This window comes from Cetorhinus maximus, chromosome 31 (assembly GCF_964194155.1).
Source record: "Cetorhinus maximus chromosome 31, sCetMax3.hap1.1, whole genome shotgun sequence".
In the NCBI taxonomy this organism is placed as follows: domain Eukaryota; kingdom Metazoa; phylum Chordata; class Chondrichthyes; order Lamniformes; family Cetorhinidae; genus Cetorhinus; species Cetorhinus maximus.
Genome location: NC_135909.1, coordinates 17,746,427 through 17,773,368, shown reverse-complemented (window position 1 = coordinate 17,773,368; position 26,942 = coordinate 17,746,427). Strand labels below are relative to the sequence as shown.

The window sequence follows — 26,942 nt, the reverse complement described above, 5'->3', positions numbered from 1 at the left end:
CTGAATTGCTGTTTTGGGATAATTTCAGAGTCAGATTACATAGGCAAACATTTATAAAGCCTGTGTTTATTTTCCCCACATGTGCAGTGTGGATAAATTCTAAGCAATAACGACCCGGATTCTCAAACCTGCTCCCGATTTCAGTAAATCCCACCTTCCAGAGAACAGCTCTTCATTGTTTTCCTTACGCAGCCCACATATTGGACCAAAAGCCACAAACAATGATGTTTGGCTGGGGGTTGAACCCTTCACTTCTCGCAAACCAATTCAACAAAAATCCCTAATTAAGGATCGCACTTCTAGACCAAAGAGCCAGCGGAGATGACCCGCTTCAATGAATATCGATGTTGATTGCCATCAAAGTGCTTCAGTCACCCTTTTACATTGTTATAGTGAAAAGACAGCAATGAACAATTCCAGCTCAGCTCCGGCTGTAATACGGGGAGTGAAACACTTTGCTGCTCCACAATTTTAGTCCTGCCCAGATGTCCTGATTGTTAATTCCCCCTGAACCGGATTGCTGAAACACAAATACTAGAAAACAGCTCAAATATCGAAAAAAAAAATCAAACTATGCCATTCTGTATGTTCGTTCAGGCAAAATTGCAAGTGACTGCATTGGGCATCGTGCCTGCCTCCGCAAGGAGGGAGTTGCTGCATTTGGTGCAGTGGGATGAATTCAGAGTCCCATGACACGAGGAGGCTTTGCGTTCATTTTCTTCCCGTCCGCTGAAGTGAAGTATTCTCTGCAATGAACTTCCAGGGTGTTTAAATGTCGATCTGATTTCCGCAATTAGAATTTGAAAAAAGCAGGGCTCGTCCGGGATTTGAACCCGGGACCTCTCGCAAGTTCACACGATGAAGATCCCTAAGCGAGAATCATACCCCTAGACCAACGAGCCAGCCGGTAACGTGCCCCCGATGCAACTAAGGAATCGTTTCAATGCCACCTAGAGTCGACCAAACATCTTTGGACATCGTGATTGGGAAATCAGACATTTTGGCAATTACTCCGCATCTCAGGCAGTAACACGGACAGTGAAACCGATGTTCACGTTTCACATCGATTACTTTTGATCAACAATGGAAAAAGTTACTGTTGTCATTCGTTTTAATCCAGTGAAACGCAGGAAAAAAGCAAAAGCGGTAGCCTATGGTGTATTGGAAATCAGTAAAGATAAAAGGAGAATAAAGTTTGTGCAGTTTGGCCAGAGAGAGGGAAACATAAACTCTTAGATTTACAACAGCGCAGAATGAGGCCCGTCCTGTCCGTGAAAACGGTTCCGACTGTGCAGCCAGATGTGCAATGTTGGAAATGTCGTTTCTGTTTTTGATCTTCACCAGAACAGGCAGTAAGATGTAACATTAATCATCATACAAACCGCGAGAGATTAAATCACAATAAAACACAGAGAGCGATAAATAACCTGAAACAACAAATCTATTGGATTGAAATGTTGAATTTCGATTGATATATCGGAATTGGATCTTCGTCGTTTTATAGATCCGGAAGAGAAAAGAGAAACTGATGAAAAATGAAAAAAAAAAATCAAGAAATGAAAAGTAAAACTGCTGCCTTATTATCTGTTTCTTCACTAACCCTTCAATACCGGATAAAACAGAATGGAAATAACTGGATGAATTTAACCAAACGGATCCCGACCTGAAACGTTCACTCTGTTTGTCCCGCCACAAACGCTCCCAGTTCTGCTCTGTGTTTCCAGCTTTTTCTGTGTTTTCTTCAGATTTGCAGCATCTTCATTATTTCGCTTTTGGAATGTATGAGAAACCTCGGTGAACACTCGCCCTTCCCCCTTGCGTCGTGCCCCACTCTCGTTTTAAGTGGCCCAATGCGACCCTAACTCCGTCACCTCCACGCTGACAGATACAAGGTGGTCACGCTCTGGTTCAGTGAGATTAATGCAGAGAGCGGTTTCCAGGTCCAATGCAATCGCAAAAAGAATCGTTGATTGAAGTTGTGGGGGATTGCGGCAACTTTGAATTGTAAATTTGTGCAGCGAATTACTTTATGAGAAGGGACAATTTCAAACAGCCATTCTGAAAACCTTTCTGAAAATAAAATGATTCGGCCCCGTTTTGCTCAACTTCACAAATTAATCCAAATGTTAGTTTCTTCGACAGGGATTTAACCACAGCGCGTTTGTTAGGAGGATATTTTAACTAAATTCTCATGGAATCAGAGCAGAGGAGCTTGATGACTTGATCTGAGGGGCCTTGGAGGTGTATTTGATGTGTTTAGCTCTGAATTTTCCGTCTCTGGGTATGTTACGATTCCGTGAGTTTGCTGTTCTGTGTGGTTGAGAGGGAGGGAAGCAGGAAGATCTGTGAATAAGTTTTCCCTTTAAATATTTCACAGCTCCGCCGTCTACTTTTTTGTATTCGTTCATAGGATGTTGACATCGCTGGATAGGCCAGCATTTTTTGCCCATCCTGAATTGCCCTTGAGAAGATGGGGGTGTGCTGCCTTCTTAATCCGCTACTGTTATGACGCGGCAGATGGTGTGAGCCAAGCGGATCAAATCCACAAAGGAAACTTGATCACTCGGTCACAACGATTTGGCAATTTGTATTTTATTTCAAGGTGCGTGCCCTGAATTCAGTAGTATTATATCTACCAAGACTCTAAAGGTGTTTTCAAAACTAAATTAAACATTTATTAGCAAAATAAAATATTTCAAGTACATACATAGGTCTACAAATTACTGCTACAATAACTTGTAAATCCGCTAATTAACCTGGCTTCCAGATATACCCCCATTAAGGCAGCGTTAAAAAATAGATTTAAACTGATCCAGCCAAGTCAAACATAATACCCTGAACAGTAGAATTCAAAGTGGCTTTTGCAAGCTTAACATTATGAGAATTATTATACTGTTGTGATAGCTACAGTCAGTGTGTTGTAGTTACATCCACAGTGCTGCTTGGGAGGGAATTCCAGGATTTTGACCCAGCAACAGTGAAGGAACCACGGAAAAGTGCTATCTCAGGATAATGTGTGGCTTGGAGGTGAAATTTCAGATGCTGGCCTTCCTATGATTTTGCTGCCCTTGTCCTTCGTGGTGGTCGAGCTGCGCGTTTGGAAGGTGCTGTTGAAGAAGCCTTGGTGAGTTGCTGTAGTGCCTCTTGTACACATTGCTGCCACTGTACGTCAGTGGTGGGAAGAATGCTTGTTTATTGTGGTGAATGAGGTGCCAGTCAAGCGGGTGGCTTTGCCCTGGGTGGTATCTAGCTTCTTGAGTGCTGTTGGAGCTGCACTCATCCAGGCAAGTTGAGAGCATTCCGTCACACTCCCGACTTGTGCCTTCAAGATGGTGGAGCAGCTTTGGGGAGTTAGGAGGTGAGTTACTCAACAGAATTCGCAGCCTCTGACCTCTGATCTTGCAGCCACGGTATTCAAATGGATGGTGCCGTTCGATTCCTGGTCAATGGTAGTCCCCAGTGTATTGATAGTGGGAGATTCTGAGGCAGAACTGCCATTGAATGTCAAGAACTGATGATTAGATTACTTCTTGTCGTGGATGGTCATTTCCTAAAATTAATAGCGCAAATGTTATCTTCCACTTATCAGCCCAAGCCTGAATATTGTCTAGGTATTGCTGTATATGTCCGGACTGCTTCACTATCTGATGAATGAATGGTGCTGAACTTTGCACAACATCCACCAACATCCCCACTTCTAACCTTATGATGGAAGGAAGTTCATTGATGAAGCAACTGAAGATTGTTGGGCCAATGGCATTCCTCTGAAAAACTCCCTCAGTGATGTCCTGCAACTGAGCTGAGTGTCCTACAACAGCCACAACCACCTTCCTTCCTTTTAGGCCTGACTCCACCTCATGGGGAGTTGTCCAGCTGATTCCCATTGATTTCAGTTTCGCTAGGGCTCCTTGTTGCCACACTGGGTCAAATGCTGCGTTGATGTCAACGGCAGTCACTCTCACCTCACCTCTTGAGTTCAGCTCTTGTGTCCATGTGTGGACAAAGGCTGCAATGATTTCAGTAGCTGAGTGGCCCAGACGGAACCCAAACTGAGAGTCAGTGAGCAGGTTTTTGCTGGGTAAGTGCAGTAAGTGGTGATAGCACGGTCAACGACACTTTTCATCACTTTGTTCATGATGAAGAATAAACTAATGGAGCAGTATTAGGCTGGGTTGGATTTGTCCTGCTTCTTCTGGACAGAACATGCCTCGGAATTTGTGTGCACATTGACGTGTAGATGCCTCTTCTGTCTCTTTACTGAAGCAGCAAGGCTGTAGGGGGAGGGGGGCGGACGGGCGGGATGCGGGGGCAGCTAGTTCTGGAGCTCAAGTCCAGCGATGTCCAACAAATCCAATTGGAGAGTCCAGGCGCAATCGGGCAGCGATTAAAATCACTTTCCGTTAAATTCACCCAGTTTTTTTTACATGTTTTAATTCAGTATTGATTGGCGACCGGATAAACAGAAAACAAGGGAGCAGCTCCATCATTTCTTGTCTTCCTTTCGACATTTTTTCCCTCCGTTCCTCTTTTCTCTCCCGGGTCTATAAAATAACGGGAATTCCAATTTACTTTCCTTTTCCATCGATGGTTCCTCATTTCTAAACGATATTTTACATTCCAATCGAATTGATTTGTTATTTCTCATTGTTTTTCCGCACGTTTTATTTTGTTGAATTCTCTCACGGTCTGGTTGATGATGAATGTTCCGTCTAACTGTCTGTTCTGGTGAAGATCAGCAGCACCATCCGCCTCGTCGGCTTGAGGCTGCACCTCGCCAATCATGTGGAATTAAATCAATTCGTACTGTCAGTTGGCATTTTAAAACATATTAAAAGACGCATTACTTCGAAAATGGCTTAATGTTTAAGGCGTCTGTGTGATGGTCATGTTGATGCGATCCAATGATTGGATCTTCCGGTTATTCCGCGATGTTTTATTTACAATGTGACGAAACATGTTGCACATGGACTTGCAGTGTTTCACATCAGCCCATTCATTAAAATCCGTGACCTGATGTGATGGAAATGTAATTTACCGACAGAAACAACATTTTCAACAAGTACTTGGTGATGTAGTTGAAGAGTTGGTTTTAATTTTCCAAAATTCTCTAGATTCGGGGAAGGCTACATTAAGTTGTAAAATACTTAATTTAACACCTGTATTCAAAAAGGCCGGGAGGCAGAAAGCAGGAAACATTTTGCCAGTTCGCTTAACATCCATCGTAGTGAAATTTTTAGAAGCTAATATTAAAAACGTTATAACAGGGCACTTAGATGAATTCAAGGCAATCAGCAGGATCAACATGGTTTTGGGAAAAGGGGAATCATTTTTAACCAGTTTGTTGAATTTCTTTACTGTGAATAAAGGGAAATATTGGATGTACTATATTTAGATTTTCAGATGGCATTTGGGTCATCGGCATTGTGGAGACTAATCGCAGACTGGGTGACCATTTTACGGAACATTGTTGCTCAGTCCGCAAGCATGACCCCGCCTTCCGGTCACTTGCCATTTCAAATCACCATCTTGCTCTCAGGCTCACATTTCCGCTGTGGCCTGCTGCAATGCTCCAGTGAAGCCCAACGCAAATGGGAGGAACAGCATCTCATCTACTGGCAAGGCAATTTACAGCCTTCAGGACTTAACATTGAGTTCAAAGACCATGAATTCTAACCACCTCCCCCTACATGGTCATCTGTTACCTGTTCTCATATTTGCCTTCGGAGAGCGCTGACCCTTGTTCTGCTGTTAACACGTTCTGTAATCATACCTTTATGCCCCATATTAGCATTTACTATAGTCTTTAACACTTCCTTTAACACTCCCCTTGTCTTGTGACCATGATATCCTTGTCAAGTCTCTGCTGAGGTCCCCACTATCCCTCACCTTCTGTTTTGCACCATTGCTCCACCCGCTCTCTTCCACAGTATAAAATCCATCACATTTCTACCTCTCTTCAGCTCTGAAGAAGAGTCAAACGGAGCCGAAACTTTTCTCTCTCCACAGATGCTGCCTGGCCTGCTGAGCTTTTGAAGAAGTTTTTATTTCAAGTTTCCAGCACCTGCAGCATTTTAGTTTCATTGTCGTGCACGATTCCTGGATTCCCAGCCATCGGAAATAGTTTCGCTCTCTGATGCTATCGCCTTAACATGACGGAAAATTTGATCAAATTACTCGTTAAATGGACAAAAGGACTTTCTTCAATGAGTGGTTTAAATGTTCCGTGGATTAATTTCTGGAATTTATGGAATAAATACAATCACATATTTATTCATATGGGACCAGTATCGGTTTTACTAGGCCGTGTAATGACCGCGTGGCCTAATGGTTAAGTCTTTTGACTTCGGTGTGCGTAATGCTATCAGAAGATTACAGGTTCGAGTCCTCCTGCGGTCGCTTTATACAGAAATCGATTGGAACTTTCTGAAAACCGTGGTCTTCCTCGTTAGTTGAAGATTCTGCTTCTTTTCCCAAACATTTCAGAGCTCTTTCTCAGAATGCAGTGTCTTGTTATTTTGTACAATCTTTGTATTTTGTTTCCAACTGGAACAAAAGGCTTTGCCTCAACCCATTTCATGGGTTTAATAAAATGCTTTGGAAAAAATTCCAATCTCTCCGTGAAGCGGCTCAAACATAAGCTAAACGCGCTGCTTTGGTGTACAACAGGGCTGGACCACAATGTCACTGTGTTCCTCATCTTGAAGCCCAGATTAATCTCCATGGACAAAAGCAAAATACTGCGGATGCTGGAAATCTGAAACCTTCGGTATGTCTGCAAGCATGACCCAGACCTCCCTGCCGCTTGCTATTTCAACACACCACCCTGCTCTCAAGCCCACATGTCGGTCCTTGGCCTGCTGCAATGTTCCAGTGAAGCTCAACGCAAACTGGAGGAACAGCACCTCATCTTCCGATTAAGGCACTCTACAACCTTCCAGACTTAATGTTGCGTTCAACGAATTCAGATCATGAACTCTCTCCTCTATCCCCACCCCCTTTCTGATCCTCCTTTTTCCAAATTTATATTTTTAAAATATATTTTTATTTTCCCACCTAGTTTTAAATTTATTTCGATCAATCGTTTTATCTCCACCTTTTAGCCCATTTGGATACCTTAGCCCCACCCCACCCCCGCTGGGGCTATCTGCCGCTTGTTTATCCTGCTTTCTACCCTTAATGTCACCATTAGCACACTCCTTAGATAATATCAGCACCGTTAACACCACTTTGTCCTTTTGTCTATCACATCTTTGGCAATCTCTTCTTTGCCTCCACCTATCACTGGCCCTCTATCCAGCTCCACCTGTCCCACCCCCCGTCAACCAGCTTATATTTCACCACATTTCTATATTTCTTTAGTTCTGCTGAAGAGTCATTCGGACTCGAGGCGTTAATTGTGTTCCTCTCAGCAGATGCTGTCAGAGTTGCTGAGTTTTTCCAGCTATTTTTATTTTTGTTTCTAATCTCAGTGGACACGTGTTTAAATCCCGTGATGGTAGCTGATGGAATTCAAACTCAATTAGGTAGTAAATATGGAATTGTGATCTCATATTAGTAATGGCGACCATAAAACTATAGTCAATTGTTCTCAAAACAAATCTATTTCATCAAAGCGCTTGAGATACAGAAGTCTGCCGCCCTGTCGGTGTCTGGCCCGCATGTAACTCCCCACCCACAGCAATATTATTCCCTTAACTGCTCTCTGAATTAGCCGAGGAAGCCACACAGTTCAAGGGCAAATAGGGAAAAGCAAAAAAATGCTGGCCCTGCAGGCGACGCCCACATCTCATGCAAAGAAGTATAATTAAGAAATAAAGAAATTCCTGGTGGACAGAGACGGAAGGAGTGACAGGTTGGGTCTTTTTTCTCTTATCACGACAAACGTTACGATCCCAGCTGATGTTACTGCTGTGTAAGTCAGATCCAGGGTGGAACCTTATATGATAGATCGTATACGTTTTTTGCTAAGAAACGTGAAGGATGGTTACTGAACAGAATCATAGGAGTCTGCTGATGAAATTTTAACACAATAATAAAACATTTATTAAGGAAGGAAAGGCAAAGTACGTTACACCGATCCTTCATCCAAACTATACCTTAACTGATATACACAAATTCATAAAGATAACAGAAACTACAAAAATATCTTATGCTCTAACGTTCGCGGCAAGTGTACAGTCCATGTAGCTGAATGAGTGAGCTGCAGTCGGACATACCACACTCCGAAACCAAGTTTCGAGGGATTTCTCATTAATCCCCCAGTTGCTCATCGGACTGTGAGGCAACTGGTCTCAATGAAACTCTGTCTTTCTGACAAGGGTTTCCAATCTTCACATTCGAAGATCTCGCTTTGGTATTCTTTCCCAAACGACGCTTTCCCTCAGATACCTTCAAGAAGGATCCACCTCCAGGGTTTCAGCCTCTCTTTCCAAGGTTCTTTTCTCCTGGATCTATCCGCACATTCAAACTTCACCTTCCACACGGACACTATCCGGTATTAGGCCCCGCCAAACAGAACAACATTGCTGCAAAGGTCCATAATAAGGGTCAACCTTTGGCTGTCTACGCAGATTTTCTGGCTTCTTGCAAGTCCCAGCTCGTTCTAAGTCTGCTCCGCGCGGCTCTGACTCTGCTCCTCAATCTTCACTGAACAGGATCTGTTTCAGATTCCTGTCCTCATCCTTCAACTTCCTGAGACCTCTTTCTGTACCAGTCCCTGGTTTGGGACTGCTCCTTTGTTTTGGGACCTACTCCATGTACCTCCTCTCTCTCCAGCTTTTTCTGGCACTTTTTTTTTCAGAATGGAACTCTCTTCTCAGTCACCTGCGCCCCTTTTCACGCTGTTTTGCTTTTGGACCTTCTTTTACTTCTGCGCAGGCGCAGAAGTAACTTCCAACCTGGAAAAAAGGAAACGAATTGCGCATGTGTGCAAGGCCGTGTCTCGGCCTGAAGTCGAGAAAATGAGCCGACCAGCACATGCGCAATGCCAACAACGTCGCTAAAAGAACAACCTGCGCATGTGTGACCATTTCAGAACTAGACTATGCGACCCCCTGGGAACTGTAGTTCTCAGTCTCCGAGGGCTCGATCTCCATTTTGAAAGATAAATTTTAGCTTGTTCCTTTTTGGGTTCATCACAGGTTTCAGTTCCCTCCAGATTAAGTTTTACTTTCTGAAAAGGGGGTGGAATAATTAATTTTAAGAAGCAACGTGTACAGACTGGGTGATAATTTGAAAACCTGTTCAGTCCAAGATTATGAAAATTGAAACATAGGAACAGAAGTAAACTATTCTTCCCTCATGCCTGCCCTGCCTTTTAATGAACTCACGACTGGCCTGTATTTTAGCTCAATCTATCTCTCTCGTTCTAATTTTAATGTTGTGTACCTTTGGCCTGGCTTCCCCCCAACAGACGTCATGTTCTCTACTTATCTACCCTGTCAAATCATTGAATCATCATAAACATTTCAGGCAGATTACCCCTTAATCTTCGAATTTCAAGGCATTACAAGACTAGGTTTTGCAATCTGTCCTCACCATTTGAGTGTGGCAACACAGCTGCACCCACCTCTCACTCTTCCTCAAGTTTTGTTGTCCAGAATTCATCGCAATGATCTGAATGGGGTCTAAACAGTATCTTACATAACTGTAGAATGAGTTCAATCAGTTGTATTCTATTAGCCATGTTTTTTTTCACCTTCCTGTCCAATAGCTTGTAATGATGTCTGTACATGGCTCGATTACCACGATGTACTGTAATACCCACAGAGGGGTAACAATGATATATGACACTATCCAGTAATAAACCACATTTAAAACCGAGATCCCATCTTCCCCACTCGGAGGGATGTGAACAATCTAACCAGGCTATTTACAGCAAGAGAATAGGAGTTTTACCCAGAGTCCTGGGATCAATAATAATCCCTCATCCAGAATCACTGAAACAGGTTATCCAAATATTGATCAGGTTCCTGCCTGTGGGATCCTGCTGTGCACGTTCAAGCACGAATCTCAATTACCAAGACGCCCCATCAACCCCCTTGCCCAAAATACCCACCCATTGGCTGTGAGGTTTTGGATCTTTCTGCGGTTGCAAAATGTGCTGGCGAAATGCAAGTTCCCCCTGATTCCCGCCCTCCCTCTAGCTCCCTCCCTCTTTTCTTCCGGCGCTCTCTTCCTCGTTCTGACAGATGCTGTCCCCCACAACCCCTTCCATTTTCTCTCCCGTTTCTATTCCTCCAGTCGCCAACCCTTCAGTCCCCTCAACCCCGCAATAACCTTCCTTCTCTCTAATCTCATTCCCTTTCCCTGGGATCTGTCCTCTCCCCAGGCTCCCACTGACCCCGGGCTCGGGGACTCTCAGGCCGGCCCGGGCTCTTTAACCGGCTCCATTCACAGGAAAAGTGACTTCAGTTTCCACAAAAACATCCGCTCTCTCTCAAATCCCAAAACTGAAATTCAGGCTGCCCGTTAATGTGAAGAGGCGGGTGTCGGGCTGCCGTTTCCGCTCCTGCTGTTTAATGCAGGTCGCTATAACTGGATGCCGTGAGCAGAAAGAAATTGCTGCTGTTTTTAGACATTTGTTTTAACTGAACTCACTGTCGCTCTGCTTTAAAAGGACGAGTTTGAATCTCCTGACTTATGGATAAAATAAAGTCGGGCGATTATAGCTTACATAACCAACTCTAGCTAACGGAACTAAGCAGCTATATGGACGGAAGCAGCTGCGGATTTAAACCCCATGATGGACACTTTGTGTTTTACTTCTCATACTGGGTAACGGAACAATTGCAAAAACAGTAGATATCCCACATCGCTGAAACATTGTTCCAATGTAAAATGAAAACTGAACCGGAAAATCGGAAGAGATGACTTTCATCATGGTTTTGAAATTCAACATTTCGGTGGAATCCAGACACAATGAACTTTGTGCCCAGACAAAAGCTTCAAGTACAGTGAAGAGCCATGAGCCTGACGTGATTTGAACACGCAACCTTCTGATCTGGAGTCAGACGCGCTACCGTTGCGCCACAAGCCCAGCTGTAAAAAGACACCTGTTGCTTGTCCTAGATTCACTTCCTTAGACCTTGATCATATTCAGTGCATTGAAAATCAAACAGGGATCATGAAAGGGAACATGATTTTCCCTCCATTCCTCGTGGCCTTCTTTGCTTTCTGTGGATTTACATCACAAGGACGAGTAGCAAGAAAAGCAAAGAACGAGAGAGCAAACGCACAACAATAAGCCGTGGGAGAAGTTTTTTTACAAATTTCATAAATAGTTTAAATGAGTGAGAAATACTTTGGCAGTTGGATTCACAATGAACCATAATCTGACTGAGGCCACGAATGCACGAGTTTCGTTTCGTTTTGTTTTTAATTGGTGAGATGTTGCCAACTACGGAGGAGCAGAGGCCCAAATTATACAACTGAAAGTTAGCGGACAGGCAGAAAGAAATAACGATGCAGGGTTTCAAGGAATCACATCATCACACAGTGCAGAAGAGACCCTTCAGCACATCGTGTCTACACCGACACGTGAGAAACACATGACCTACCTACCTACCTAATCCCATTTACCAGCACTTGGCCCACAGACGTGAACGTTATGACGTGCCAAGTGCTCATCATGGTACTTTTTAAAGGATGTGAGGCAACCCGCCTCCACCACCCTCCCAGGCAGCGCATTCCAGACCGTCACCACCCTTTGGGTAAAAAGGTTTTTCCTCAAATGCCCCCAAAACTTCCTGCCCCTCATCTTCAACTCATTGCCCCCTCGTGACTCACCCTTCAACTGAGGGGAACAACTGCTACCTATCCACCCTATCCATGCCCCTCAAAATCTTGTACACCTTGATCAGGTCGCCCCTCAGTCTTCTCTTCCCCAACGAAAACAACCTAAGTCTATCCAACCTCTCTTCTTAACTAAAAGGTTTCATCCCAATCAACATCCTGGTGAATCTCCTCTGCACCCCCTCCAATGCAATCACATCCTTCCTATAATGTGGCGACCAGAACTGCTCACAGTACTCCAGCTGTGGCCTCACCAAGGTTCTATACAATTCCAACATGACCTCCCTACTTTTTTAATCTATGCTTCGATTGATAAAAGCAAGTATCCCATATGCCTTTTTCACCACCCCACTAACATGCCCCTCCGCCTTCAAAGATTTATAGACGCACACTCCAAGGCCCCTTTGTTCCTCAGGGCTTCCTATTGTCATGCCGTTCATTGAATACTTCCTTGTCAAATGGCTCCTACCAAAATGTAACACCTCACACTTTTCAGCGTTATATTCCATCTGCCACTTATCTGCCCATTTGATCATCCCGTATATATCTTCCTGTAGCCTAAGACACTGAACCTCACTGTTAACCACCCGGCCAATGGATGTGTCGTCCGTAAACTTACTAATCCTACCCCCCACATAGTCATCTATGACGTTCATATACATGACGAATAATAGGGGACCCAGCACAGATTTTTGAAAGATCATTAAAGAATTATCCAGCACGGACTCGGTTGTTCACTTCAAAGAAAAAATGAAAATGCTGGAAACACTCAGCCCATCAGGCATTAACTGCGGAGAGAGATTTTTTAAAATGTTAATGTTTCAAGTTTGTGAACTTATCAGAACTTTTGTATTCGGTAAATAACAATTCGATGTCACACATCAACAATTCCCTGTTTGAGCATCAACATCCGGAATACATTCTCGGTCCCGCTCTCTGGAATCCCCCGCTCCATGTTTGGTCCCAAACTGTAAAGAGGTCAGGAGCCTCCTGGTTCCGATGAAAGTAAACTGGCGCCATCAGGTTGGGCAACACAATAAATAATATAGATGAGATCAGAGAGATTTGCATGTCGGAAGTGTGAGATCATCCACTTAAGACCTCGGAAAGATGTATCAGACGATTGTGTATCTGGTGAGAAGCTGGTGACCCTGGAGGAACTGAGAGGCTGAGGTTCCAAATACAGAAATCACCAAGCACAATGAACAATTACCACGTTTTCTAAAGCCTATTTCAGTAACAAGAAGTAATTTATAGTTTACATCGACTGCAATTTGCACGTCAATTCATGTTAAGTTGAATAAACGGCATCCGGGATCCTGTTTTTTTTTCAGTAGAAGCATCAAGTACAAAAGCAAGGCAGCTGTGCAGAATCTTTAAAAAAAACATTGGTTCGGTCTCAACTGGAATATTGTGCCCAACAATCATTATCAAAATTAAAAAGAATGTGGCGACATTGGAAACATTTACAAGAATGAATTCATTGTTGAGGAACTTGAATGAGATGAATAGATTGGAAAAACAAACCTGCGGCTGTTCTCAGAGAAGAAAATGCTGAGAGGAGTTTAGATGGGGATTTTCAAAATCATAAGAGGTCTGGACAGAGTAATAGAGAGAAACTGTTTCCATTGTCGGGAGGGCCAAGAATCAGGGCACACCGATTTAAGATGATTGGCAAGATATACACAATTGGACCTGGGGAAGAACTTCGTTTAAGACAGCCTGTGGTTAGGATCTGGAATGCTCTGGCTGAGAGGCCGATTCGACAATCGCTTCTAGAAGAGATTCTATAATTTTCCGAAGAATGTAATGTAGAGGCTACGGAGGCATTGAATAACTGAGTTTCCCTGCAGAGAACCAGAACAGGGAACAAGGGCCAAGTACTCACCCTCTATGCTGCCATCATTTTGTGTCTCTCTAACGCCAGGAATGAAGCCAGGGATATTTTCGCGTAAAGTGATGGTGAGCATTAGTCTATCAAAAGTACTGGGAAGTTCGGAAGGAGAGAGTAACTGATCCTGCATCCCTCGCCCTAATACAAGAATGTAAGATTGTGGAAATAGTCAGCAACTCAAGCAACATCTGTGGAGAGAGAAACTGTGTTTTGTGCAGTGATAGTAGGAGCCTCGGCATCCTCAATGTGTGGGTGTAGAAGAGAGCACGTTGGGTTACTGCTGGGTCAGTGACATTTTTTGTAAGAGGCAGCGGAGGAGGTAAGAGGCAGTTTTGAGAGCTTATCGTACGGGCAGAAGTGATACCGTTTAAAGTGAATGGACAATTTCACAATCAACACTAATGTAGTTGACAGGACAGATCCACTCAGCCGTCAGTAACTTGACAGAGGATGTCATTCTCTAACAGTTATCGTACTCACTTTCACAGGCGAAAGTTTCCCGGATGGAAATGTTCTGCTTCACCCTGTTAAGGGTGAGCAAGCCGTGGGCGACCTCATCCCTCTGTCGAAAGGGTTGCAGTGGCTGCTCCCCTATTCTTAACTGAAGTTAATTTTACTTCACTGAGGAGAAAAATGACCCACGGTGTAGACCATTTCATCATTTCATCTCTTTTAAACGCAGGAATCATGAAATCCTCCAGGCTAAAGATCTGAAATGTAGCTCAGCCATCTATTTGGTGGCTGACAGTAGAAAGCCTTTCCTGTCTAGATCCGCGATTACAGCTCGTTGGAACCTAAAGATTGCTACAATTGCTGGTAGATTATTGCTGGGCGTGAGCATTAAAGTTATGAGACTAGGGCTGGCAGATCGATTTGATGTAGAAATCAGACATGATCTAAATGAAAGGTGGAACTGATTGGAGGAGCTGAATGTCTTCATATTGATTCACTGCAATGAAATGCACCTCAGTGTTCAGGGTGACCAATGTGTATTGGCTGTTCTATTGTGACAACGGATGAAAAGCCAATTGTCCGAAAGTGAGAAGATGCAATTTGATGTTTTTTCACCCTCTTCTGTTTAATAGCAACATTCGGAATATTTCCCCGGTGCCGCTCTCTGTAATCAACCGCTCCGTGTTTGGACCAAAGCTGTAATGAGGACAGGAGCCTCCTGGTTCTTGCGGAAGTAAACTGGCGCCATCAAGTTGGGTGAAGCTGTAGATAATGCAGCTGCGATCAGATAGGTTTCCATGTAGGAAATGTGAAATTGTTCGCTTAAGGCCTAAAGAAGATGCATCAGATTATTTTTGTGTCTGGGTCTGTTCCCCTTAGAGAAGGGGATGCTGAGAGGAATGTACTGAGCGGTGATCATCTGAAAGCCTGTTTGCTGCTAGATGAGGAATTTGGGAACATAGGAAGATAAGTACACTTTTCTTCCGTCAATCGTGTTCAACTCATGACTGGTCCCTATTTTCACTTCATCTATCCACTGTGGTTTCATAATCCTTTAATATCTTTCATCTTAATAACAATAAAAACTTGTACCCAGTTTCAGTATCGGAAACTTTCAGCTGATCCTAAGCTTCAGTAGCAATTTTCAGAAGGTTCCACATTTTTACGAAATTTTGTGTGAAGAAGTGTTTCCTGACATCACCCTTGAACGGCTTTGCTGAAATTGAATGTTATGTCCTCTTGCTTTGAATTCCCCAAAACAGGGAAAATCGTTTCTCTGTATCTAAACTATCAAGTCCCTTAATCACCTCACATGCCTCAATTCGACAACCTGAACAAAACAAAGGCAGGAACCTGGGTTTTATAAATAGAAGCGTCGAGTACAAAAGCAAGGCATCAATGGAGAATCTTTATAAACATTGAAATAGAAAGAGACTGGAGGCGACAGACATGGACACGGCTGGATGAATGGCCTCCTCCTGTACTATAACCATTCTATGATGCTACGATTCCAACCTACCCCAATTCTTTTAGCCTTTTAGAAACATAGAGGAAGGAGTAGGCCATTCGGCCTTTCGAACCAGCTCCGCCATTCAATATCGTCATGGCTGATTCTCTATCTCAACGCCACACTCTCACTCTGTCCCCATGCCCCTTGATGCCTTTCGAGTTCAGAAATCCATTTCTTTCATAAACATATTCACTGACGTGGCCTCTGTGGTAGAGAATTCCACAGCTTTACCACCATCTGAGTGAAGACGTTTCTCCTCATCTCAGTCCTAAATGGCCTACCCCATATCATGAGATTCTTACCCCTTGTTCTGGACCTCCTAGCAAGGAGAAATATCAACTATACATCCAGTCTGTCCAGCCCTGTCAGAAATGTTTCTGTTTCAATGAGATCCTCCCTTATTCTTCTAAACTCTAGTGAATACAGGGCTAGTCGGCCCAATTTTTCCTCATATGACAATCCTGCCATCCCTAGAATCAGTCTGGTGAACTTTTGGTGCACTCCCTCTATGGCAAATATATCTTTTCTTCGGTAAGGAGACCAAAACTGCACACAATACTCCAGGAGCGGCCTCACCAAGGCCCTGCACTGCTGCAGCAAGACATCCTTTCTACTGTGCTCAAGAGACCTTGCAATGAAGGCCAATATACCATGTGCTTTCTTAATTGCTTGCTGGATCTGCGTGCTTGTTTTCAGTGTTTGGTGTACAAGGCCACCCAGGTCCATTTGAACATCAACATTTGCCAATGTATCAACATTGAAATAAAACTCTGCCATTGTGTTTATCCTACCAAAGTGGATAACTTCAACACTTTTCCACCTTATACTGCATCTACCATGTATTTTGTCACTTACTCAACTTCCATAAATCGCCTTAAAGCCTCTTAGCATCCTCCTCACCACTCACATTTCGACGAAGTTCATTGTCAGATAACATGGAAATATTACATTTGATTCCCTCATCCAAGTCAATGAAATATATTGTGAAAAAGTGGGACCCAAGCACTGATCCCTGTGGTACCCTACTTGTCACTGTCTGCCATTCCGAAAAATACCCATTTGTTCCTACTCTCTGTTTCTGTCTGCCAACCAATTCTCAATCCACACCAAAATATCACCCCAATCCCATGTGCTTAAATTTTGCACACAGACCTCTTAATTGCACACGAAGTGGTTGATAAAAGCGAGGACGAAGGTGGGATTCGAACCCACGCGTGCAAAGCACAATGGATTAGCAGTCCATCGCCTTAACCTCTCAGCCACCTCGTCAGGCAGCTTCGACTTATTAAACCTCCTTCTATGCTTTTTGCATTCATTATCCGTTGGAATAAATGATCATCTTTCGTGCAGGTCCTGAATATTCGGCCAGGTGTCTAAAGATGGAAATGTATTTTCTGTCAATAAAATGCATTTCCACCACATCAGATCAGATGCTGTTGTAAATGAACTGATGTGAATCGTTTAAACACTTCAACATGATATCCAACATGTTTCTCCACAGTGTGAAAACCCACCGCGGAAAGACCGGAACATCCAAGCATTTGGCAGCAAGAAGAAACCCTTCCCAGCTCACTGCCAGTGCCCGATCACAGCTAAAGTGTGGGAAATGAAAATAAATCTTTGGAGATCCCAGCTCTGCTTGGCCTTTCAGTCAAGATTTTCACTGAGTTCAATCAGCCTCCCACCTGAATCCAGAAGTAGACAGTTCCCTTATTTGATGCATTCGGATAATTTCAGAGTCCCATAACACGGAGAAACGTTATTTAAACCCTGTGTTCATTTTCTTCACGTGTGTTGAGGTGATGCATTCTCTGCAATGACTTCCCGGGTGTTCAAGCTTGGTCCTGATTTCCGGAACTGCCACCACCACAAGCGCGAAAAAATACTGCATTAAAATGCTTGCTGGGCTCGTCCTGGAGATGAAAGCGGGACCTCTTGCATTCGAACTCATTGAAAAGCCCAAAGCGAGAATCGAAGCCCAAGAACAACGAGCCACCTGCACGATAAACTGCTCTCAATGGATCCTTCCATTGCCACCCACAGTGTATCAACCAAAAGCGAATTCCTGTTAATGCTGGAAATCTTTTAGAATGTATTGGAACCGCCGGGGACGACTCCAACCAGTGGAGAGTTTCCCGCCTCATTTCTATTGACTTCAGTTTTGCGAGTGTTCCTTGATGCCACACTCGGTCAAAAGCTTCTTTGGACTCAAGTGCAATCACTTGTACCTCAGGTATTAAGTTCAGCTGCTTTCTCCATGTTAGGACCAAGGCTGCAATGAGTTCAGGAGCTCAGTAACCCTGGCAGATACCAAACTGAGCTTCAGTGAGCAGGTTATTGCTGAGTAAGTGCCACTTGGTCGCGCTGTCGAAGAAATTTCCACCCCGTTTCTTGATGAACGAGAGGAGACTGATCGGGCGGTTTTCGCCGGTTGGGTTTTCCTGTTTTTTGTGGACAAGACAGACCTGAGCAATTTCCCACATTGCCGGGTAGATGCCAGTCTTGTAGCTGCACTGGAACAGCTTGGCGAGGTGCGAGGTTATTTCTGGATCACAGGTTTTCAGTGCTGCTGCAGGAATGGTGTCAGGGCCCAAAGCCTTTGCAGTTACTCGTGCCTTCAGCCATTTCTTGATTTCACTTGGAGTGAATGGAGCTGGCTGAAGACTGACATCTGTGATGCATTTCCCCAACTTTGCACAAAAGCAGAACTGAGGGAATCACAAACGTGGCTCCATGAAACTGATCAGCTAAGCGGTGAAAGGCGACTGTGTTTATCACAAACGGGTCCCATTAAATTCAGAAACAGGTTTGCTGCAAAAGTAGCCATGACCATGTGCGATGCACACACAGGTTTCTGATCTGCAATTAGATGTGCTCCCGCTGTGACGCTTACATACCCGTGAGTTGAGAAGGTTTAGGCGCTATCTGGTTGAGGTAATTGAGTTGATTAATAGGTCTTAATGCGGAGAAACAATTTCCTCTGGTGGGGGAATACAGAACAAATGTATATAATCTTAAACTTAGAATTAAGACATTTAGCGGTGACGTCAGGAAACAATTCACTCAAAGGATGAAGAAGGATGTTTGTAGGACAATCCCTGTGTACCGATTGGCCGAGAGCTTATGGCAATAAACTGATGCTTAGTTGGGCTATGGACCCCCTCTTTCTCAAGAAAAACATCGAAATCTGGAGGGAACGGAAACGAGGTGATGGCTGTCCTTTGTCATTATGCGGTTATGTTCTCTAATATAAGCGGAGGACAGTCGGTGACTGTAAAACTGGTATCCTTAGGTCGCTGTTTAAATTCTCGCTCGAAGCATTGCTTCTATCAGCTGAAATAGCTCAGTTGGTAGAGCGTTAAACTGAAAATCTAAAGGTCACTGTTTCAATTCCGGGTTTCGGCAAAGAGTTGCAAGACGACTCTCCTGAGCATCTCCGGTTTTGTGTTTCCCGGTCGCTTAGTGAGGGTGCCTGTCTCTTTTGGGGAGACGCAGTCCCATTTCTGAGGGCAGCGGATACTTGCCCTCCCCGCTTGCGCGTGTCCAGCTCTGTGCCCGCTGGTCCACGTTACTGGAATAAAGATCGGTTTAACTTCTAAAAAAATTTGAAAAAGCGCTGGTCAACTCATCCCCCATTAAACTATCGCAACTAACCTACAAATCTCAGATGCAGCAGCATATGCGTGCTAGGCCCATAACCCAAAAGTCGATGGATCGAACCCATTCTCTGCTACTTATATTGGCACAGCAATAATTCCTCCCTAGGAAGAAGCATACAAAAGGGAGGACGAGGCGCCCATGGCTGAAAAGGGAAGTCGGACAGCATAAGAGTTATACGAGAAGCATACAATGCGGCGAAGAGCAGTGGGAAACCAAGGGATTGGGAGGCCTCCAAAGACCAACGGAGGACAGCTAAAAAAGTAATAAGGAGTGATAAGAGTAAACATGAGGGGAAACTAGCCAGTAATATAATAGAAGATTGCAAGAGGTTTTTTTTTAGATATATAAAGGGTAAGAAAGAGGCAAAGGCGGATATTGGGCCGCTGGAAAATGACGCTGGAGAAGTAGTAGTGGGGAACAAAGAAATGGCAGAGGAACTGAATAGGTACTTTGCGTCAGTCTTCACGGTGGAAGACACGAGTAATATCCCCAAAGTTCAAGAGAGTCGAGGGGCAGAGCTGAATATGGTGGCCATTACCAAGGAGAAGGTGCTAGGAAAACTGAAAGGTCTGAAGGTGGATAAATCACCTGGACCAGATGGATTACACCCCAGAGTTCTGAAGGAGATAGCTGAAGAGATAGTGGAGGCGTTAGTGGTGATCTTTCAGGAATCACTGGAGGCAGGGAGGGTCACAGAGGACTGGAAAATCTCTAATGTACCCCCCCTCCCCCGCCCCGTTTAAGAAGGGAGTGAGGCAAAAGACGGGTAATTACAGGCCGATTAGCCTGACCTCGGTCGTTGGTAAGATTTTAGAGTCCGTTATTAAGGATGAGATTTCAGAATACTTGGAAGTGCATGGTAAAATAGGGCAGAGTCAGCATGGTTTCATCAAGGGGAGGTCATGTCTGACAAATCTGTTAGAATTCTTTGAGGAGGTAACGAGTAGGTTAGACACAGGAGAGCCAATGGATGTTGTCTACTTGGACTTCCAGAAGACCTTTGACAAGATGCTGCACAGGAGGCTGCTCAGTAAGATAAGAGCTCATGGTGTTAGAGGCAAGGTACTAGCATGGATAGAAGATTGGCTGTCTGGCAGGAGTCAGAGAGTGGGGATAAGGGGGTCCTTCTCAGGATGGCGGCTGGTGACTAGTGGAGCTCTGCAGGGGTCAGTGTTGGGACCACAACATTTCACTTTATACATGAATGATTTAGATGAAGTAACTGAGGGCAGTCTGGCTAAGTTTGCAGATGATACAAAGATAGGTGGAGGGACAGGTAGTATTGAGAAGGCTAGGAGGCTGCAGAAGGATTTAGACAGGTTAGGAGAATGGGCAAAGAAGTGGCAGATGGAATATAACGTGGGGAAGTGTGATGTCATGCACTTTGGTAGGAAGAATAGAGGCATAGATTATTTTCTAAATGGGAAGAGAATTCAGAAATCTGGAGTGCAAAGGGACTTGGAAGTCCTAGACCAGGTTTCTCTTAAGGTTAACTTGCAGGTTGAGTCGGTAATTAGGAAGGAAAATGCAATGTTGGCATTTATTTCGAGAGGACAGGAATATAAAAGAGGGGATGTGCTGCTGAGGCTTTATGAGGCTCTGGTCAGACCACATTTAGAATATTGTGAGCAATTTTGGGCCCCGTATCTCAGGAAAGTTGTGCTGGCCCTGGAGAGGGTCCAGAGAGGTTCACGAGAACGATCCCAGGAATGAAAGGCTCAACATATGAGGAACGTTTGAGGACTCTGGGTCTATACTCGATGGAGTTTAGAAGGATGAGCGGGGATCTGGTTGAAACTTACAGATTACTGAAAGGCCTGGATAGAGTGGACGTGGGGAAGATGTTTCCATTAGTAGGAGAGACTAGGACCCGAGGGCACAGCCTCAGAGAAAAGGGACCACCTTTTAGAACAGAGATGAGGAGAAACTTCTTTAGCCAGAGAGTGGTGAATTTATGGAATTCATTGCCACAGAAGGCTGTGTAGACAGGTCATTGAGTGTATTTAAGACCGATATAGATAGGTTCTTGATTGGTAAGGGGATCAAAGGTTACGGGGAGAAGGCGGGAGAATGAGGTTGAGAGACTTATCAACGATGATTGAATGGCGGAGCAGACTCCATGGGCCAAATGGCCTAATTTGTGCTCCTATGTCTTATGGTCTTATATGTTCCCAGCTGCTGATTCGTTGATCAACCATTGGGAATGTAAATCCTGAAAATCCGCCGATTGATTCATTTCATTGGTGCTTTGGTTAACATTAATCGAGGGTAGTGGAATTGTAATCTATCATTTCCCTCTGGTTTATTCTGCTTTATTGGTGTTTGTATCTGTCAGTGATGAGATCGAGAAGCGAGCTCGCCTCAGTCATGCGGCGGGCGGATCTTATGAGAATGAGAAATATTTACCCTTTCCTTTTAAATTCAGATCAGAATGTATCACTGAAACACAGGAAATGCTGTTTTATCTGCTCGAAGGAGGCTTTAATGACTCACTGAAAAGATATAATTTGACTTTTCAGTAAGCTCTTTGTCTGCAGCAGTTTCTGGTGGTTTTCCTCAGTCACAGAATCACACAGAATCACACAGTGTAGAAGAGGCCCTTCAGCCCATCACGTCTGCACCGACACTTGAGAAACACCTGACCTACCTACCTAATCCCATTTACCAGCACTTAGCCCATAGCCTTGAATGTTGTGACGTGCCAAGTGTTCATCCAGGTACTTTGTAAAGGATGTGAGGCAACCCGCCTCCACCTCCCTCCCAGGAAGTGAATTCCAGACCGTCACCACCCTCTCGGTAAAAAGGTTTTTCCTCACGTACCCCCTAAACCTCCTGCCCCTCACATTGAACTTATGCCCCCTTGTGACTAAACCTTCAACTAAAGGGAACAGCTGCTCCCTATCCACTCTGTCCATGTCCCTCATTATCTTGAACACCTCTAACAGGTCGCCCCTCAGTATTCTCTGCTCCAAGGCAAACAACCCAGGTCTATCCAACCTCTCTTCCTAACTGAAATGTTTCATCCCAGGAAACATCCTGGTCAATTTCCTGTGCACCCCCTCCAGTGCAATCACATCCTTCCTATAATGTGGTGAACAGAACTGCACACAGTACTCCAGCTGTGGCCTCAATAAGGTTCTATACAACTCCAACATGACCTCCCTAATTTTGTAATCTATGCCTCGATTGATATAGGCAAGTGTCCCAAATGCCTTTCTCACCACCCCACTAACCTGCCCCTCTGCCTACAGAGATCTATGGAAACATCAGCCAAGGTTCCTTTGTTCCTCAGAACCTCCTAGTGTCATGCCATTGATTCAATACCTCTTTGTCAACTTACTCCTTCCGAAGTGTATCACCTCACACTTTTCAGGGTTAAATCCCACCTGCCACTTATCTGCCCATTTGACCATCCCGTCTATATCTTCCTGTAGCCTAAGCCACTCAGCCTCACTGTTAACCACCCGGCCAATCTTTGTGTCATCCGCAAACTTACTAATCCAGGATGTAACTCTCCAATTGGATACTTCAGGTCGCTCATATCTTACACTCTGAACACCTTCGTGTGAGGAACAGGTCGGGTGGGAATTGGGTCTTTGTTGATTTGAGCAAACAGAGCAATGCAGCAATGAGAAGCTCCTCACCCCCCGGCGGCTTGGGGAAGGATGGGACTCAGATACAGGAACCTGACAGGTGCTGAAAAATGGAAAATCACATCGACTGTTTTAAAGCAGTGACGATGAATGTGGAACTCAGAACCATTTGTACAGAATGCAATGGATTTAGTGGCCGAGCAGATGCGACAGAAGCGTCAGGATGGCCGAGCGGTCTAAGGCGCTGCGTTCAGGTCGCAGTCTCCTCTGCAGGCGTGGGTTCGAATCCCACTCCTGACACTAATTTTCCTTCAGCAACTTCCAAACCCGAGGCCTCCAACACTTGGAAGGAAAAGGGCAGCAGATGCATGAGAACACCACCAGCAGCAAGCTCCCCTCCGAGCCACAAACCATCCTGACTTGGAACTGGATCGCCGTCCCTTCACTGTCGCTGGGGCAAAACCCTGGAACCCCCTCCCTAACAGTACTGTGGGTGTACCTACACCACATGGACTGTAGCGGTTCAAGATGGCTGCTCATCGCCAGCTTCTCAAGGACAATTTCGGTTGGGTAATAAATGCTGGCCGAGCCATCGACGCCCACATCCCGTGAAAGAATAAAACAAAATCTCTTGGTCACCGATACACAGCTCATTTCACTGATCGATTTCAGCAACAGCTCCAAGATTTAATAAAACTCCCCAAAGCGCTTCAAAGGAGATTTATCAAGCAACATTCGACATCGAGTCACATATTTGGACAACTGAACAAAACCTTCGTAAAACTGGAAAATATTAAGGGGGCGTTAAGGGGGAGAGTGAACTGGGGATGTTTCTAGATGGAATTGCAGAACTAAGGGCTCAGACAGCTGAAGACGTGGCCGCTAATGATGAAACAATGATAAGTGTAAATGAGCAAGAGGACAGAGATAGATTTAGAAAGAGAAAGGGAGATGTCTGGGAATGGAACTGGAACTCCAGTTCAGCCAATGAGAAATCTCCACCTCAAACACTAATGTTCAGGGCCGCTCATTCCATGTGTCCAGTTGGAAACCTGTCTGAAGGAACATGCAGTGTGACAGAGCGCCTGTGATAATCCTCCATTCCCTGATCTAAAGTTGTAACAGGAGCTGTTCATTACAGCTGTCTAAACCGCGATGGCCTTGATATTCAGTGGTGCAGATTCACATTATCATTTGAAATCTTTCTGAAAGCTGAGCAGACTGACTCTGGTCAGCATCTTTAAAGGTTTTGGTTTTGTCCTGCAATAACCCTCAGTGCAGGAAAGGCAGCTCATTGTCCTTTGGCACAAAAGCAAAATAGTGCGGATGCTGGAAATCTGAAACAACGCCAGAAAATGCTGCAAATGCTCAGCACATCTGGCAGCATCTGTGGAGAGTGAAACAGATTCACGTTTCAGGTCTTTTGGGTGCAAGTTCGCGTCCCGAAATTTAAACTGTTTCACTCTTCACAAATACTACCAGATCTGCGAAGGGTTTCTAGCAATTCCTTGCGGGTAATTGAACATCGTTAGGTTCTGTGGATTAATTGGTTAAAACACCTGCCGAGTAAACAGGAGATCCTGGGTCCAAATCCCAGCAGAACCTGACTTCGTTGGATTTCATCTGGGCAGTTGGGCACTTGCTTTATAACAGGGCCAAACCTGGAATTTAAGGTTAAAATGGTCTCTCCTTTTACACTGGACTATCTGCAAAGGCTTTAACAATGACAAGTTTTCCTTTCTGTGACTGTCGAAGAAGAGACCTTGTGGAAGTTACCACACACAATGAGAAACTCTCCCCAGTGTGCCGCTACTGGAAGAGCTGGGCTCTATTCTATTTAACAATTGATGCCCAGAACACGAACATCGAGATTTTGAAAAGACAAGGGGAACATCACTGGGTCAGAATTCAAACATCATCCTGGGAAATAAGAGGAAGAGAGATGAAAGCAGATTACTGTATGAACGTTGGAACAAACAGTTTCTGAATCCTGTTTTCCGGGAACTCACTGAATATCTGTGACTAACCTGTTTCCCACTCCGGTTAAAATACTGAATATTCTGCATTTACATCGGGGCGGAAATTTGGTTTATAATTCATTTTTGAACAAAAGTATCAAGTGTTTAGGTGTTGTTAAGCTGGCAGCACGTAACAATTTCAAAGAGTTATCCACATGACCTGGTCAACACGTTCCAATTAACTTTAATCTTTCCCAAAGAGGAATATTAGGTATTACTCCAGGAAAATCCCAAAGCATTTAGGATGGATGCCCTACAAAAAATCAGGACTTTCAAAACACCTTAACCACCCACAATTCCTTCAAATGAAATGTGTTCGCTGTTGTATTGGACCCAGAAACCGCTCTCGGCATTAATCTCAGTGAAGCAGAGTGTGACCGTGTTGTATCTGTCAGTGTGGAGGCGACCAGTTCGGGGTCACTATCGGCCGCTTCCAGCCGAGACTAAGGCACGATGCAAGGGGGAGGTTTTCCCCCGAGATTAGGAAGATATTGTCAGTCGGGAAAAGGGACAAATCAAAAGGAACCAAAGAATAAACCCCAGGGCCCAGATTGGAGAATCTGCAGATTCCCTTTGGGAAAGTGAATGGGAGCAGAATGAAGGGTGAACATTCCCGCTGCCCAGAAGCGGTGAAGACACAGCTCAGTCAGCCCGTCCCCCTCCATTCTCACACTGGAACATTCTCACATGGAAATTGTTTAACCCAGTGAAATAAATCCTTACAGCCGATAATTTATACAACTGATTGAAGGAATGTCGAGCGTGGTTACCGAGTGACGGTCAAAAGTTTAACATTTGTTCCGTTCAACCAAACTGCGATGAAATGTGATTTTTTTTTCTCATTTTAACAATAATTTGAAGGGTCTGGATAAAAATGTTCAGTGTTTGTGAGAGTGGGGTCTGGGTGAGCAGCTGGTGAGTGCGACAGAGCCAGTGCTGGATGCAGGAAGCTCCCGTCAGTCTGGATGGGTCTGATGGGGCTGAGTGATTGACAACTGGCGGTTGTTGGTATTTCCATAAATCATGGAAATTCCCTCCGACAGTTTATTTTCTTCATTTGATTGTAAACAACTCGAAATAAAGGGAATAAGTGCAGGAACTTTTTTGGTCTGCATTTCAGCTGCCATTGACCAGTGGTTAAATTTTCCTCTAAAAATCCACTGGGTTTTTCGACTTTGACATAGGAACATAGAAACTGGGAGCAGGAGTAGGCCATTCGGCCCTTCGAGCCTGCTCCGCCATTCATTATGATCATGGCTGACCATCCAACTCAATAGCCTGCTCCTACTTTCTCCCCATACCCTTTGATACCTTTCGCCCCAAGAGCTATATCTAACTCCTTCTTGAAAGCATGCAATGTTTAATCTCAACTACTTTCTGTGGCAACGAATTCCACAGGCTCACCACTCTCTGGGTGAAGAAATTTCTCCTCATCTCAGTCTCCTCATATGTCAGTCCCGCTATCCCAGGATTCAGTCGAGTAAACCTTCGTTGCACTCCCTCTATAGCAAGTTCATCCTTCCTCAGATAAGGAGACCAAAGCTGCACACAATATTCCAGATGTGGTCTCACCAAGGCCCTGTACAATTGCAGCAACACATCCCTGTTCCTGTACTCGAATCCTCTGGATATGAAGACCAACATAACATTTTCCTTCTTTAACACCTGCTGCACCTGCATGGTTACCTTCAGCGACTGGTGTACAAGGACACATAGCTCTTGTTGCACATTCCCCTCTCTCGATTTATAGCCATTCAGATAATAATCTGCCTTCCTGTTTTTGCTACCAAAATGGATATCCTCACATTTATATACATTATACTGCATCTGCCATGCATTTGCCTGCTCAATCAGCTTGTACAAATCACACTGAAACATCTCTGCATCCTCCTCATAGCTCACCCTCCCACCCAGCTTTGTGTCATCTGCAAATGTGGAGATATTACGATTAATTCCCTCATCTAAATCATTAATATATATTGTGAATAACTGGGGTCCCAGCAATGATCCCTGCGGCACCC

The 26,942-nt window shown here is 44.4% G+C and overlaps 5 non-coding genes across 5 annotated transcripts; 2 read left to right on the top strand and 3 right to left on the bottom strand.

Moving 5' to 3' along the window:
- Positions 1-812: 812 nt before the first annotated feature.
- Positions 813-902, bottom strand: trnap-agg (transfer RNA proline (anticodon AGG)). The gene is given in 2 exon segments: positions 813-848; positions 867-902. It is a non-coding gene; the product is annotated as a tRNA-Pro (tRNA).
- Positions 903-10,966: 10,064 nt separating this feature from the next.
- Positions 10,967-11,038, bottom strand: trnaw-cca (transfer RNA tryptophan (anticodon CCA)). Its single transcript has one exon. It is a non-coding gene; the product is annotated as a tRNA-Trp (tRNA).
- Positions 11,039-16,837: 5,799 nt separating this feature from the next.
- On the bottom strand, positions 16,838-16,919 carry trnas-gcu (transfer RNA serine (anticodon GCU)). The gene has a single exon. It is a non-coding gene; the product is annotated as a tRNA-Ser (tRNA).
- A 2,063-nt stretch (positions 16,920-18,982) lies between these two features.
- On the top strand, positions 18,983-19,055 carry trnaf-gaa (transfer RNA phenylalanine (anticodon GAA)). The gene has a single exon. It is a non-coding gene; the product is annotated as a tRNA-Phe (tRNA).
- Positions 19,056-23,120: 4,065 nt separating this feature from the next.
- On the top strand, positions 23,121-23,203 carry trnal-cag (transfer RNA leucine (anticodon CAG)). Its single transcript has one exon. It is a non-coding gene; the product is annotated as a tRNA-Leu (tRNA).
- The last annotated feature ends 3,739 nt before the right edge of the window (positions 23,204-26,942 follow it).